Source organism: Bos mutus, chromosome 18, assembly GCF_027580195.1.
Source record: "Bos mutus isolate GX-2022 chromosome 18, NWIPB_WYAK_1.1, whole genome shotgun sequence".
Lineage (NCBI taxonomy): Eukaryota > Metazoa > Chordata > Mammalia > Artiodactyla > Bovidae > Bos > Bos mutus.
Window position 1 is genome coordinate 24,434,481 of NC_091634.1, and position 14,091 is coordinate 24,448,571.

The 14,091-nt window shown below is 45.6% G+C and overlaps 1 protein-coding gene across 6 annotated transcripts in view; it reads right to left on the reverse strand.

Annotated features, from left to right (window-relative positions):
• The window catches only part of ZFHX3 (zinc finger homeobox 3), a 255,242-nt gene that overhangs the window by 168,515 nt on the left and 72,636 nt on the right, over positions 1-14,091 (reverse strand). The gene's annotated exons all lie outside the window — the stretch shown is intronic.

Below are 14,091 nucleotides of genomic sequence, written 5' to 3' on the forward strand. Positions count from 1 at the left end.
CACAGCGTTAGAGTCAGGGCCCGGCGATCAGGCAGGGATCAGGAGGAGGCTTGTTTTCAACTTTCCGGGACACAGAACGGTGGTCCCACCACATTCAGAGGGCAACACAAAGCCACCCCTGTTGCCCACACTGTCTGTGGGCCAGGGGAACACCTGGGACAGAGAGACAGGAGAAAGACAACTTTGCAGCCCTAGAGAAAGGATGATGAACCTGGGTGGGGACATGCCATTTGATTTAGAACCGAAGTTGTGCCCTTGCTCTTACTGACCACACTTTTAGTTTGAGAAATTCACAGAGAAGTGTTTGAGGGCACAAGGGTCAAGGGCATGTGTGCAGGCCTGGGCAAGCTCTGTGAAGCCCCTCAAAGGCCCCATGGCTGTAGTCACCCTGTCCCAGTCTTGAAAACACTGTCTCATTTTACAAGTAGTAAAACTTGAGGCCCTAGATCTAAGAAATGACTCCAATGCTACTGGGATGCTGAGAAAGGCGGTGTTCTCAATTCCCATCTCCTCCCCACAACCCACAGAACACACTTGCTTGTGACTCAGCTGACTTCAGACTCAAAATACGGAGGTGCAAAACATGAGCGGGATGTTTCTAGGAAGATCCACCCAGACTCTCAGTGGGCTGAGTCCGCCGCCTGCAGGGAGGATCTCACCCTGCCTGGATGGAGCGCGTTCACCACTGACTAGGGGGGTTCTGCTGTCAAGGATCTCACAGCGAGCCGAGATGGCAGCTGGGCTCCGCCAGCCCGTTCCACACCTGCCTCTTACTTATTAGTCGTTACCCAAGCAGCTGTCCTTCAGCCCTGGGGCTTTTCCGTTTCCGACTCCAAAGTGCCACTGAGCTCAATCTGCCCTCTGAGACCTCATGTCCCTGGGGAGGGAGACATTAGATCACTTGCCTCTGCTCTGCTCCTGTGGCAACAATATCACAGGAGCGTTTCTTCTGTCTGGCCCCGCTCCTACAGGAGACTCAGCGCCTCGCAAGGTTTTCAAGAGTGCTCGCTGTGAATCCCAGGCCACCCTCCCTGCCACGCCTCCTTCCTGGAGAACACTTGGCTGCTTCTCCACCCACCATCTCATTCACACACAGCATGAAGATTTTGGCTGGGTTTGTTCCCCCCAACCCCCGCCTCCATCTTCCCATTCTTTTTTTCATTGCTTGATTCTCGACTGCACAGTGAACCAAGAGCTCCCTCTCGGGAAAAGATGGGGAAAGCAGGTTTACCAGAAGTTTCAGGAGAAACAACTTTTTGGAAGAACGTGTCATATTTTGTTTGTTAACACACAAGCACGCGCATGCACACACACCAGCTCTTAGCTTATAACCTCAAATTCCACTACAACAAAGTTTCATGTGCCTTAGAAAAGATATATTGATTTTAAACAAACACAAGTACATTAAACCAAACCAAACAGCAAATACGATAAGACATCCTCATAAGGCTCAGTTGGGATACAGGTGAGAATCCAGGGTGGCTCTTCCCTAAGGATGTGTGTGATTGGCTGGATGATATCTGATTGACAGCTTGGGCCAAAAAGGTTGGCAGGCCTGAAGAGGCGGGAGGGTTAACAGCCCGATTGTAAAATCAATGTCATAAATGCTTGGTAAGTTACAGGAACATGCGGGAAGGGGAGGCCACGATTGATAAAGGAGAACAGCTTTGATGCTTCACCAGGGACTTGTGTATTGACAGCAAAGCCAATCTCTTCTCCAGCCTGGACTGGGCTGAGAAACCTGCAAAGCGTTTACCAATTAATTGGTGGGCTTTTCTTGCTCTGCTCTCTTCTTCCTCCTCCTCCTCCACAAATCATCTGGTTAAGGGACTGGGACTTTTAAAAAGTCACCCAACTTTGTTTTCTATTCCTCAGCAAAAGATGTCAAGAAAAGATGACCTTGTGGGCAAAGACAGATATCCTGTGGCAGTGACACTTGCCCCATGAGGGGGCACATGTAGGGGACCCCTCATTCGCAAGGGGGCAACAGCCCACTGAGATGCTGATGGGAAAGACGGACCCTGCTTGGGATCCCAAGCACCTGCTCTGGGCTTCCTGTCAGTGCCTGCTGGCCAGGGTAAGCAGGCAGCTCTTGCCACCTTGCTAAGCCAAGTGTGGTTCGGGGCCAAAGAGCCTGTCTTCACCAGGGAGCCTGTGAAAAATGTAGGCTCTCAGCCCTACCCCAGATCAGAATCTGCATTTTTAATACCATCCCCAGGGGCTGTGCATTACTGAAGCTTGAATGAGACACTCTGCTTTATGACAGATCACTGCTCCTCTGCGCTTGGAGCCTATGCTGCCAGGTAACCAGGCAGGGTCAGTCTTGGGCTCACTCACCAGTCCCTGGGAGGTGCAGGGATGGGTGGAGGGCAGAAGGGGACCAGAGCACAGAGATGCAGGAATCTCTTAACGCTGCCCCACCTTTGGGCCCCAGGATCTGAGGCCTTCTCCCACTGGGCCAGCAGTTCCTTTCACTCTGTTTATCAGCCAGTCAATAAGAAAAAGGTAGTTCTTACTTAAGGAGACAGAAGTCAACTCGAGGTCGATCAGCACTCTGTCTGTAAACATGGTTTCCCGTAAAATCAATGATCTTCAGTTATAGAGGGCAGCCTGGGAACCCAGCGGGTCCCTGTGCTCTTATAGGCGGCCCCCCACCCAGCTCTGCACCCCTTCCTCATCCTTCAGTATGGCTGGGGCTGGCTCACACACCATAAACCCTCACCCCTTCTGGCTGCCTGCTCCTCTCCAGCCATCTGCACCCTCGAATCCCCTTTAAACACAAGACCGCCAGTGTTGGACTCAGCATGGGTGGTTCTTTTTTTTTCTTGGTGGTGGTGGTTTTAAGAATTTAGTTAGATTTCAACAGAGCACATCCTCTTCAGTAAGAGAGTTAAAGGGAGGGACCTAGCACTCGCACTCTCTCTGCTGAGCACCTTCCTCTGCCATTTGAGAAGTCCTCTTGTGGAGAAAAGTTTTAACATTTTCATCAGGAACCCCTCCCCCATTCTTGGTCCTCTCACTGTTACAGTTTCCTCAAACCTACCTGTAAAACCTCTGCGTTTTTGCCAGTCTCAGTCTTTTATTTTTCAAAGACGGTTAAAAAATGGTAAGACTCCACCCTGTTATCCCGGGGGCCCCCCATTAACAAAGTCATCCATCTCCCTCTTTCAACTGAGAAGACGTGATGTGACAGCTTTATCACTCTCCCTTAAGGAGACAGGCCAGGGCTCCATGCAACAGTTACAGGGAAGCTGGTGAAGTTACAGGGGGTGCAGCTATGAGGAAGGGGAGGGGGCTCTGCTGTTGCTCCAGCTCCTGGAGAATTAAACACCAACAGTCGCACTGTGTAATTTTAAATTGTTAATTAGCACAGGGTTAATTAGGCGGTCCTTTCACAAGAGGCTGTCTGGCAGAAAACCAAGAAAAGAAACAAAGGGGGAAAGAAAAGAAAAACAGAGAGAGAGAGATGGGAGAAACTGTTGCCTCTGTGAATAACCCATGCAGCATCACCAGAGAGAAGTGAATGGGCGGGCTCCTGGGGGTTCTCTGCTCTGCTGGAGGGGGACTTCAGTGAGCACCACCTTCCTGAAAGCGATTTGGCAGTGGGTGTCAAAAACCTCAAAAATGCACGTGCCCTTTGACTCAGCAATTCCCCTGTTTCAGGAAACAATCCAAGATACGCAGAGATAGAAGATTATTCATCACAATGTTTGTAACAGGAAAAAAAAAGATGGCAATAATCTGGAGAAACAAGGTATTTTCTAAATTACAGTGCATAGCATTCCATAGGATGGTATAAAATATCACTTTTAAAAGAAACTATGTACAGGGGTGGGTGGGAAATGATCACACAGGATGCTGAGTAAACAAAGCCTAATTAGGTTCTGCGTGTGGAAATCCGTGAGATTTATGCAAAAAAATTTTACAGAGGTAATTGCTAGGGGATGAGGTTATAGGCGACCTCATGTCCTACTCTGTGCCTTTTTTCCCAAAGCTTTTTAAAAATGAAAACCATCTGAAGGGAAGCCATCACTTCTTGAGTGTGACATCATGTAAGGCCTGTGGGCCCAACACCACCTGGACGCTTAGAACATTCCAGAAGATGGGTGCTATTTTTAGCCCCATTTTGAGGCTGGGAAAACTCAGGTCGCTTGACCTAAATGACAAATGACATAATGTTTGTCAAATAACAAATGAAAGCCTAAATGACAAAACCATAATCTTGCTGTAGAGCCTGTGTTCTTAGCCATTCTACTATGTTTTCTTGTCTTTTTTTTTAAGTTATTTCTCTTTTTTTTCTGCCCCACCATGTGGCATTCGGAATCTTAGTTCCCCATCCAGGGATCTAACCTGTACCCCTTGCATTGGGAGTGCAAAGTTTAACCACTGGACCACCGGTGAAGTCCCATCTTCTCTGTTTTACTTTAATATCTATTTCTCAAAGAGAACTTCAGCACATCTGACAGTCGCATTCAATCTTTAGGTACCAGGGTCTGTTCCAAGATCATGGGCTATCAGGATGACTGTGGAAAGGAACACTACCAGTTCACAGACACATTTCTCCCTCCTTTTTTTTTTTTTTTTTAACTTGGGAATGATAGAGGAGATGAGAGTTCAAAATGCACTCTCCTACTTGGATATCTTCACACAGGAAAGAAGGGATAAAAGGCCCATTATCTTGACTTCTTTCAAGGAAAAAAAAAAGGCAGTTCCAGAAACTATAGATCAAAAAATGTATTCATCCATTAACTCAGCATTTACTGTCCACCTATTATATGTCAGATACTCAGAGAATCAACAATAGGAATCAGCTTACATTCTTGTGGGGAAAGACCGCAAACAAATAAATATAATGTTAAATGGCGAAAAAGCACTCAGAAGTAATATAAAACAAGAGAAAGGAGAGGAAGATGTGTATCATCATTTTGGATACAGTATATATATTAAGTTTAAAAGGATGTGTTATAGACTATATACTGCAAGTTCCTCACAGTTTTAGAAGAAGAGTCAACAGTTGTTGAATAGCATCTCGGGGACGAAAGGTCCTGAGGACTCAGCAATTAGCTGTAGGTTCAGTAAGAAAATTCACATAAAATAAACTGGAGAATAGCTTCACTTAGACTCAACGATCTGAGAAACGCAGTAGAGGGTCCTTTTTGATTTTAATAATGTATCCCAAAGTTTATCATTTCTGTGTATCTAGTGGATGAAATGTCTTTCAGATAATAAAGTCTGCCCGCTCTTATAGCTGGAAGATGTTATTACCTAAAGTACCCACTCAAAGGTCAATGTGTCTAGGGACATGCCTTAAAGTCCTGCCTTATCCCTGGTTCCCTTCACTTAAATCGACAACTTTAGGGGTGGACGAGACCAAGCACATACATCAATTGAGGGGACTAACATGCTAAATGGTGGAATCAAGACTTTTTTAAAACAAATCTCGGTAAGTTGGAACAATAGGCTGAAACAAACAAGACGAAATTTTGAAAAGAGAAATAGGAAGACTTGTATTTAAGTTCAAGCAAGCAGTAAAACCAACAGGGAATTAAAGGGACTTGGATTAACAGGAGTTCATGCAAAAAACAAAAAACATACCTGGAGGTGTTCCTTCACTACAAATTCAGCAGCAGCCTAAAGCTGACACAGTGGCCAAAGATGTAGATGCGGCCTCTGGGCTACAGGGGTGCCTCTATCTGTTCCAACTGAGCAGAATCACAGCCCTCTCATTTTCTCTAACTGCATGAAGAGTGTTATGAGCCATGTGGGGGAATCTGGTAAGAGGTGTACTGACTAATGAATGGCTGACCATGATCAGCTCAAGAGCAAAAAAAAAAAATCAAGGTTCCCATTGCAGGGCAAGACAACCATCTTCAACCACGCGAAGCCCTGACTGCCACATACAATGAGGATTAGTTCCATGTCTTCTACTGAGCTTTAGGGTTTAACTAGGAGTAAATGAGGGGTGATTTATTTAAAAAATAGAGTTCAATTCAATATAAACAAAAATCTTTCTCTGGATTAATTAGAGTTCCCAAGTGGAATGCTGACCCTGGTTTCATGCGTGGAGAAGGGCATTTTGCTATAGCCAGAAGGTTCCACATCAGGCAGCCTCTTGGGTCATTTGAAAGGTGAAGATTCTATTCATTCCTGGTGACCCACTGGGTTATTCAGTCAGCTTTATCAGCTTTAACCTCCTCCTCTGTGATCCTAGTTTTGCATATGGTGACACACTGCAATTCTAGAGTTATCACAATGCTGTAATGATATGTTGACTTGTCTATTTCTGCCATGAGGCTATGAGCAGTTGGAGAGCAAGATCCGTGTCTCATTTATCTCTGTATCTTTCACATCCACAATGTAACAGGTGTTTAATAAAACCACGGGGGAAATTAACGTATTGGGAGAAATGATAACACTTTGAGAGAGGAAAAAAATAAATGATCCCTGGACACACTCCTTCTTTTCCTCTAAACTGAAGAAATGTCTGGTGCAACCCTCCTCCTCTAAATGGAAGCAGGTCTCCTTGGAGAGCCGGCCAATTTTTGGGCTGGGGCAGGGAGAGCGCAAGATGAGTGTGGAGCACCTCTCTGAGGCAGGACATAAGGAAGTGCTCTAGGATTGAATGAAGAGTGTGCCCAAAGGCTCAGGAGCATCTGCAGGGGCTCTCACTGCCCGAGCTTGGGACAATTTCAGCAAGAAAGTTACATGAGAGTAAAGGATTACAACCCAATATATAAAATTAGAATCCATAATTCCATACTTTGGTAATTTTTTTTTTAATGTGGCAGAAGGCAGAGTTCTTGCTTAGGGTGGAAATCCCACTAACAAATACAGAGGGAATGATAAAGTTAGAACAATACCATCTGGTAACCATCATCATAGTAGTAACCCATTCAGCAAAGAATCAATGAATACGAAAAGCAGTGGGTGAAAGTTTGAGTAGTTACAGGAATATTTACAGTCTCAAAGAATCTCCCCACAAGACACTTATTAATTACAGAAGGAAAAAACAGTGACTTTACACTGGAGAAGCCTGGCAGCACCACCTCCCTTCATCACGTGGTCGAAGTAAGGCTCACCAAGAATGAGACGAGTAGCCATCCTGTGCCTCCTGAGAGGATGCACTAAGAAGAACGTGACATCTCTTCTGTGACATGCCTGCCGAAAATGCAAAACCCAAGTCTAATCATGAGAGAACAGCAGGCAAATCCAAACCAGGGACAGTCTAATGGCCTAGGCTCTTCAGAAATGTCAGTGTCAGGAGGCAGAAAGATACACTGTTTCAGATTAAAGAGTTAGACTAAAGAGACCTGACCAATGAACAAAACACAGAATCTGGACTTTTCCCAAATAAAGGGCACGGTTGGGACAACTTTGCAAAATCTGATTAAGGTCTGTAGATTGGGAAATAGTGGTAGATGAATGTTAGTTACTAATTTTGATAACTGCAGTGTGGTTATATAAAAGAGTATCTTTGTTTTTAAGAAATAGGCACAGGTCCATTTAGAGGTAATGGAAAAGGAAATGGCAACCCACTCCAGTGTTCTTGCCTGGAGAATCCCAGGGACAGGGGAGCCTGGTGGGCTGCCATCTATGGGGTCGCACAGAGTCGGACACGACTGAAGCAACTTAGCAGCAGGGCATGCTGTCTCCATTTTCGAACTGCTTAGCAAATACATGTTTGAGAGCGTGTCTCTCTGCAAACATGCATGACGACAAACACACAGAAGGGAGAAAATGGTATTAATAACATGGGAGAGGACTGGATGAAATATATGTGAGAATTCTCTATTCTATAACTTTCTTGTACATCTGAAATTACGTTAAATGAAAAAGAAAAAAAAAAACTGTCCAGTGTGGGAACTCTATGTGTTTAATCTCCCCAAAATACTTACAAACAGCCAACCCAGCCTGATCATCCACCCTTATCTTCATTTGAAATCCATTCCTGGCACAGCTTCATGACAGGAGGGAGGCTTCGACGGGGAGGTGCAGACAGACAGAGAAAACTGGTCTTCCCTTTCTTCACCCAAAAGGTTCTAGCTAGAACTCCCTGGTTGGAGAAGACAAATGGCCATTCTAATTCAGGCAGGATTTCAAGTAACACATGCTGAAACCTATTTACTGTGGCATCCTGATTCAAGACAGATTTCCCTAACCTGGTGAAGAGCAATTCTAAATATAATGGTAAGGATAGCCACCACGGAAAGCAAGAAATCCAGCAACCTACAGAGAGTGGGCATTGCTTAACATAGACTACAACATGTTAGCAAAATACACAATGATGAGTAAACTATCCCCACGGTCTAAGAAAAAAAAAAGAGAGCGAGCACCAAGGGTAACCTAGGTTTGGAGATAAGTAGAAACCTCATTCAAGGGGCAAAGAAATAATACCCTCAACTGTTTAGCCTGGAATCCACTGAAGAATCATATCCAATTCCATTCTGTGCTTTCCACAACAGTATTTGTATATTGCTGCTGCGTGTAAGTCAGTAAGTGTTAAACCATAAATAGGCGAGATTCCATCCTCTTGGTAGCTATTTCCCTGTAGCCTTGAGAATCATTCTGTAACTATGGCGAGATCAGGGAACACACACGTGCTGGAACAGGTCTCCTGTGTTGCAAGAGGACCACTGCCCGGAAGGCCCAGAGAATCGTCCAGGCCCTGGGCTTCATGTTTGCTAATAACTGCATCTGTGCTCTTTCCAGCGTGAACATAAATCAGCCTAGAAGTGAAAACTGCTAGCTCAGTCCATTCTGCAGGGAATCCACAACTACCGCGATATTCTGGCTCTGACAGAGTCATGCAGGGGAGGAGGAGAGAGTCCCGAGATCCGCAGCAGAGCCAGGTCTAACAGGCCAGGCTGTGGGTGTCTGGAGAGAGGAGCTGGTATTTACTGGAACAGATTTGTTACTATGTATGGAGACACACCCAAAGTTCAAAAACGACCAAACCCATAATACAGTAATGAAAAGTGAAACCACTCAGTTTTTACTGATTCTGTGTTTTTCTTTAAAAAAAAAAGGGGGGGGGGAGAGGCAGAATTTGGGGCATTTTAACCAGCTATATGAATATTTTATCCAACACTTAGGTACTTCCTTCAGTGTCTACCCTGAGACCTCTCTCCCATACCCTGAGAACAACGGGCCAGTATCCTTTGTCCATTACTGGCCTGAATGGTTCTCTCCTGACCTGAATTTATTCACCATAATGCATGGATCCCCCTCCCAGATGTGAAGCAGCCCCTCCTTCTAGCAAATACAGCCCCTTGAACTTCCCACTTGGATCATCTGCCCCTCCATCCTCGCCCAACCTCCAGTGCTTTCTCTGCAAACTGGATACCTTCCCCACTAAGTGTGAACATCTACTTCAATGTCTTCTGTGCCAGCACCCAAAACTTTTCAATTCCAATTTCCTAAAAATCCATCTCGAAAGATCCCGTTTCTGATCTCTCCGTTTCTCCTATTGGGCTGTGGAGCAAAAGTTAGGAAATGATGTAAAATGTACCATCTGGCCCGTTAAGAGTTTCAATCTGGCGTTTCATGATGTTAAGACTTATTTTAAATAATGTCTTCTGACTAAAGCAGCATGAACACACTATTTTTAAAAACTTGGGGTATCTGTAGAAAAACTCAATATCTGAAATAAAAACCACCTACAGTATTACTGGCCAGAGAGCCACTGGGAGGTATGAAGTTTTTAGGTTTTTTCCTTCTTCATTTTTATAGTTACAGATCTTTACCAACCTCAGATCACACTGCTCCTTAAGTAGACTGCCCCTTTAACTTAATTTAGGCATTGAAGTGCTCCCAGGACATGAAATATCCTTCATAGGTTAGAAGTAATGGCTACATAGATATTGCATCTTACGGACACAGCATAATTCATAATTACTGGACATTTAGGCAATCCTTAATATTTTGCTGTTTACGCTGCACAGCAGTAAACTTCACAAATTTTTCTGCACATATAATAACAAAATAATAAAAATAAGCAGTAGTTCAATTACTACCCACTTAGTAGGGCCAGGCACGGTTCTAAGAACTTTTTAAAAAGACATTATATCCTTCGATCCTTTCAACAGCCCATTTTACAGATGAGGAAATTGAGGCCTAGAGGGTTAAATGTTAATACCTTATACAAGTTACATACTACCAAAGTCAACCTTTGAAACCATAAGCCTTCCTTCCTACTTTAAAACCTAGGCTTTCACCCATAACGTTCCATCTCTATTTCCGTGGGACATATTTCTGGAAGTGTAACTGCTGGCTCAAAAGCTAGGAATATTTCAGGCTGCCTGGCATAGGCCAAGCGGCCCTCTAGGAAAGCCTTTCCAACACATGCTCACTGGCACAAGAGCCTCAATTTTCCTGCACCTTCATCAATAGTGGGTATTATTTTGCTTTAAAAAAAAAAAAAAAAGTTGCCAATTTGGCAGGCAAGAAATGGCATTTCATTCTCACTTCCATTTTTTGCCAGTAAGAGAACCCATCTGCAGATACTTACTGGCTATTTCTTTTGTAAATTGCCTGTTATTCCTACAGCAGGGGTGTATTGTCCTTTCCATGATGATTACTAAGAGGGCTTCGTAGGGTTTTGCTGGCCAATCCCCCTCCCACTTGCCAGGCTACCACATTCCACGCCCACGTAAGCTTCTGAACGGGAACCTGACTGTTCACATCGTCAAGGCACATGACACTGCTCTGTCCTTCCCTCAGGGCTCAACTCCTTTCAACAAGTGGACTGCGTCCATGGCCTCACTTTCCCATCACCGATCTTCTAAAGCCAGGTGACTCCACAAGCTCTACGTGCTTACAGAGAGCTAGGCTGCATCGCATTAGCAGTTCTCAAGCTTTGCTGCACAGCAGACCCAAACGTAGACCCGAGTGAAGATACACACAGAAGCCAGCCCACCCCCCAACCCCAGAACACAGGCTCAGGCTCTCTGGAGGGGGTGCTAGACACTGTTTCTGCAGGAAGGGGTGTTAGAAGGCCCCGTGTCTCCAAGATGCAGCTCCCTCTCCAAGGTCACCAATGCCCTTCTCAGGGTAGCCTCTTTTCCTCTCATCTTCTTCCATCTCCCCTGCATTCAGAACTGCTGACTGTCCCCTTGCAGTCTTTTCCCCGCCTTGCTTCTCTGACATGGATTTCCAGCTTTCCTCCTATGTCTCTAACCATATGTGGGTGCACTTGTCCAGTTACTTAATAAAATGCCGTACTATGTTAACCCCCAGAAATCTCTCCTCTCTGTTCTATAGAATTAACCAGCATCATACTTCACCACCTCCCTTGGTTCTCTGCTCTTATCTCTGTATATCAACTACCTTAACTACTTCTGTGGTTTCAATTACTGAAATTATGAGTTGATTCCCAAAGCAAAACTCTCCATTCCTGACTTATCACCTGAATGTGCATCTCAGACTTTCAGTGGACCACAAGATGTCTGTAAGTGGCTGGCCTCCCATCACGCCACACTTGGCGTGGCTCGACATGTCCAAGTGGTACTGCCCCTTGCCGACTGCCCTGGGCTCTCTGGATGGAACTCTTGGTACCATCTTTGATTCCAGAAAACAGAAAGGAAAGATCATCCCAGTCTTCTTGCTGTCATCTTCACCCAGTGCCTTTCCCACGCAAAAGACAGTTGCCAAAATATTCAAACAGATGCTCCCCACACTGGTTTTAACACACTCTAAAATCAACCCCACACTATGAATCAAGCCAGCTCTCACTTCTCCGACAGCAGAGTCTCAACCCCATCAACACATTCTTGCCTCCGTTTCTGCAGCCCCTCACCCTGTGGATGGCCTCTCTCTTCCTCAACATTCATCCAAACCTTGGACGTCCCTTAAAAAGCACAAGCTCCAGTTTCACAGAGGCAATAAAACTCCCCTCCTATCATTCAAACTGCAGTCAAGAAATTAAAAGATGCATGCTCCTTGGAAGAAAAGCTATGACAAACCTAGACAGCGTAATAAAAAGCAGAGACATAACTTTGCCGACAAAAGTTCACATAGTCAAAGCTATGGTTTTTCCTGATAGTCATCAATGGATGTGAGAGTCAGACCATAAAGATGGCTGAGCACCAAAGAATTGATGCTTTCAAATTGTGGTGCTAGAGGAAGACTCTGGAGAGTCCCTTGGACAGTAAGGAGATCAAGCCAATCAATCCTAAAGGAAATCAACCCAGAATATCCACTGGAAGGACTGATGCTGATGCTGAAGCTCCAGTACTATGGCCATTTAATATGAAGAATGGACTCACTGGGAAAGACTCTGATGCTGGGAAAGATTGAGGGCAGAAGGGGAAGGGGGCGACAGAGGACAAGATGGGTGGATGGCATCATCAACTCAATGGATATGAGTTTGAGCAAACTTGGGGAGACAGTGAAGGACAGGGAAGCCTGGCGTGCTGAAGTCCATGGGGGTCGCAGAGTCAGGCACGACTTAGTGAATGAACAACAACGACAAATCACTCAAACCCACCAAAGTATTTCTCCTCGCTGAACTCCAACAGTAATCACCAGGACACTGACACTAAAACAGTTTCTCCTTGTACCACCTGGGTTACTTCTATCTCTACCAATGGACTATAAGCTGCTTGAAGGCGAAAATCAGCTTATAATTCTGTTCACCTCCCAGCACAGTACGAAGCAGGTAGTAAAAACTTGATTAAGAGCACTCTCTCTGAGACATCTTAAATAGTATTAGTGGGAGAGCGCTGATCTCAACATTACAAATAATTGACCACCAAAGACCCATTCCTCCTCATTTGGAGGCTCAGGTACAACACTTGAGTATTTCAGTATTTTGTGGTTTATTATTTCCTATTCCAAATAATCTGGGAGATTTGAAGTCTACAGGGGCAGCCCTCATTCCAGTCATCCTAAATAGACTGGTCAAGGAGACAGAAATCCAGAAAGCCAAGCAAACCCCTAACTATCTGGGTTTGGGGGACAGAATGAGGGGAGTCGGGTATGGACAAAGTGTTTTCCTTGTGGAAAGGGCTATAAAGCCATCTGTGCTCTTGAGTAGAAGAGGACCATGAGTCCACTGGTTCCTGAATTCTTAGGAACTAGTGATTGATCAGCGGAACTTTTAATTTGAATCACAGGAGAAACTGCAGGGGTTCAAGGCTGCACAGACGAAAGAGAGACTGACTTGGGCAGATTCTCTGCACGTGCTGTTTCTGGGACGGGATAGAAGCAGCCATGGGCCTCGAGCTTTCTTCTACACAGATCTGATCTGTGAGAACAAAGGAATAACCTGTGAGCTGCCTTTCTCTGGTCCTGCAGCAGCACCTGGGAAACCCCATCCAGCCTTCCTGGCAGAGGAACTTCTGCTCTCCACAAGCTCCACCACCAGACATGGTCATGCTGGGATGGTCAGGAAGCCAGGCAAGGGCAAGGTGAGAGGTGGCCTTGGGGAAGGAATGTCCCCCTCAACGTGCATCTCCAAAATGACTCTCTGAAAAAGGAGTGTGTTTTCCTCTCAGCAGGAAGAAAGCCACATGGCGGGCTCCCCATCGGCAGCGCGCTCTGGCACAAGGCTCCGGAGTTGGCACCAGGACAAAACAAACAAGGGTTGCCCTTCGAAGACTCATTAATGGGGCAACACACACACAGGGCCTCTCACCAGTGCAGGCACCGCGCGGGCTTCAGATCTTCCCTGGCTCGTTAGCATAAACAGCTTTTCAAGCAGCAGGGAGCAAGAGGCACCACTAAATGGAGCAGGGATGGAGGCTGTCCGGCCTGGCCCCTGGCAGTTCCTTCCCTTACAGCCAAGTGGACCAGCAGCCATGGTGACCTCGGCGGACTTCAAGACGGACTGAAGAGGGTACGGGTTCTGTTCGCCCTCTGAGTGTATGTGAAGAACTTCCAAACTCTGAAGCTTAAAACCCAACTGGGTGTTGGGTGGCGGGGTGTGTGGGTGGCAGGGGTAGGGGCAGTGAAACTGACATGTGTGCCCTACTCTTCAGAGCCCCTTCTCCATCCCAAGTGGTAATCAGAAAGCCAATTATTTGCACCATTACTTTTAATCAAGAAAAACGGATTGAGACGTATTTACCACTAGCCACTTCAAAAAGTGGCCCT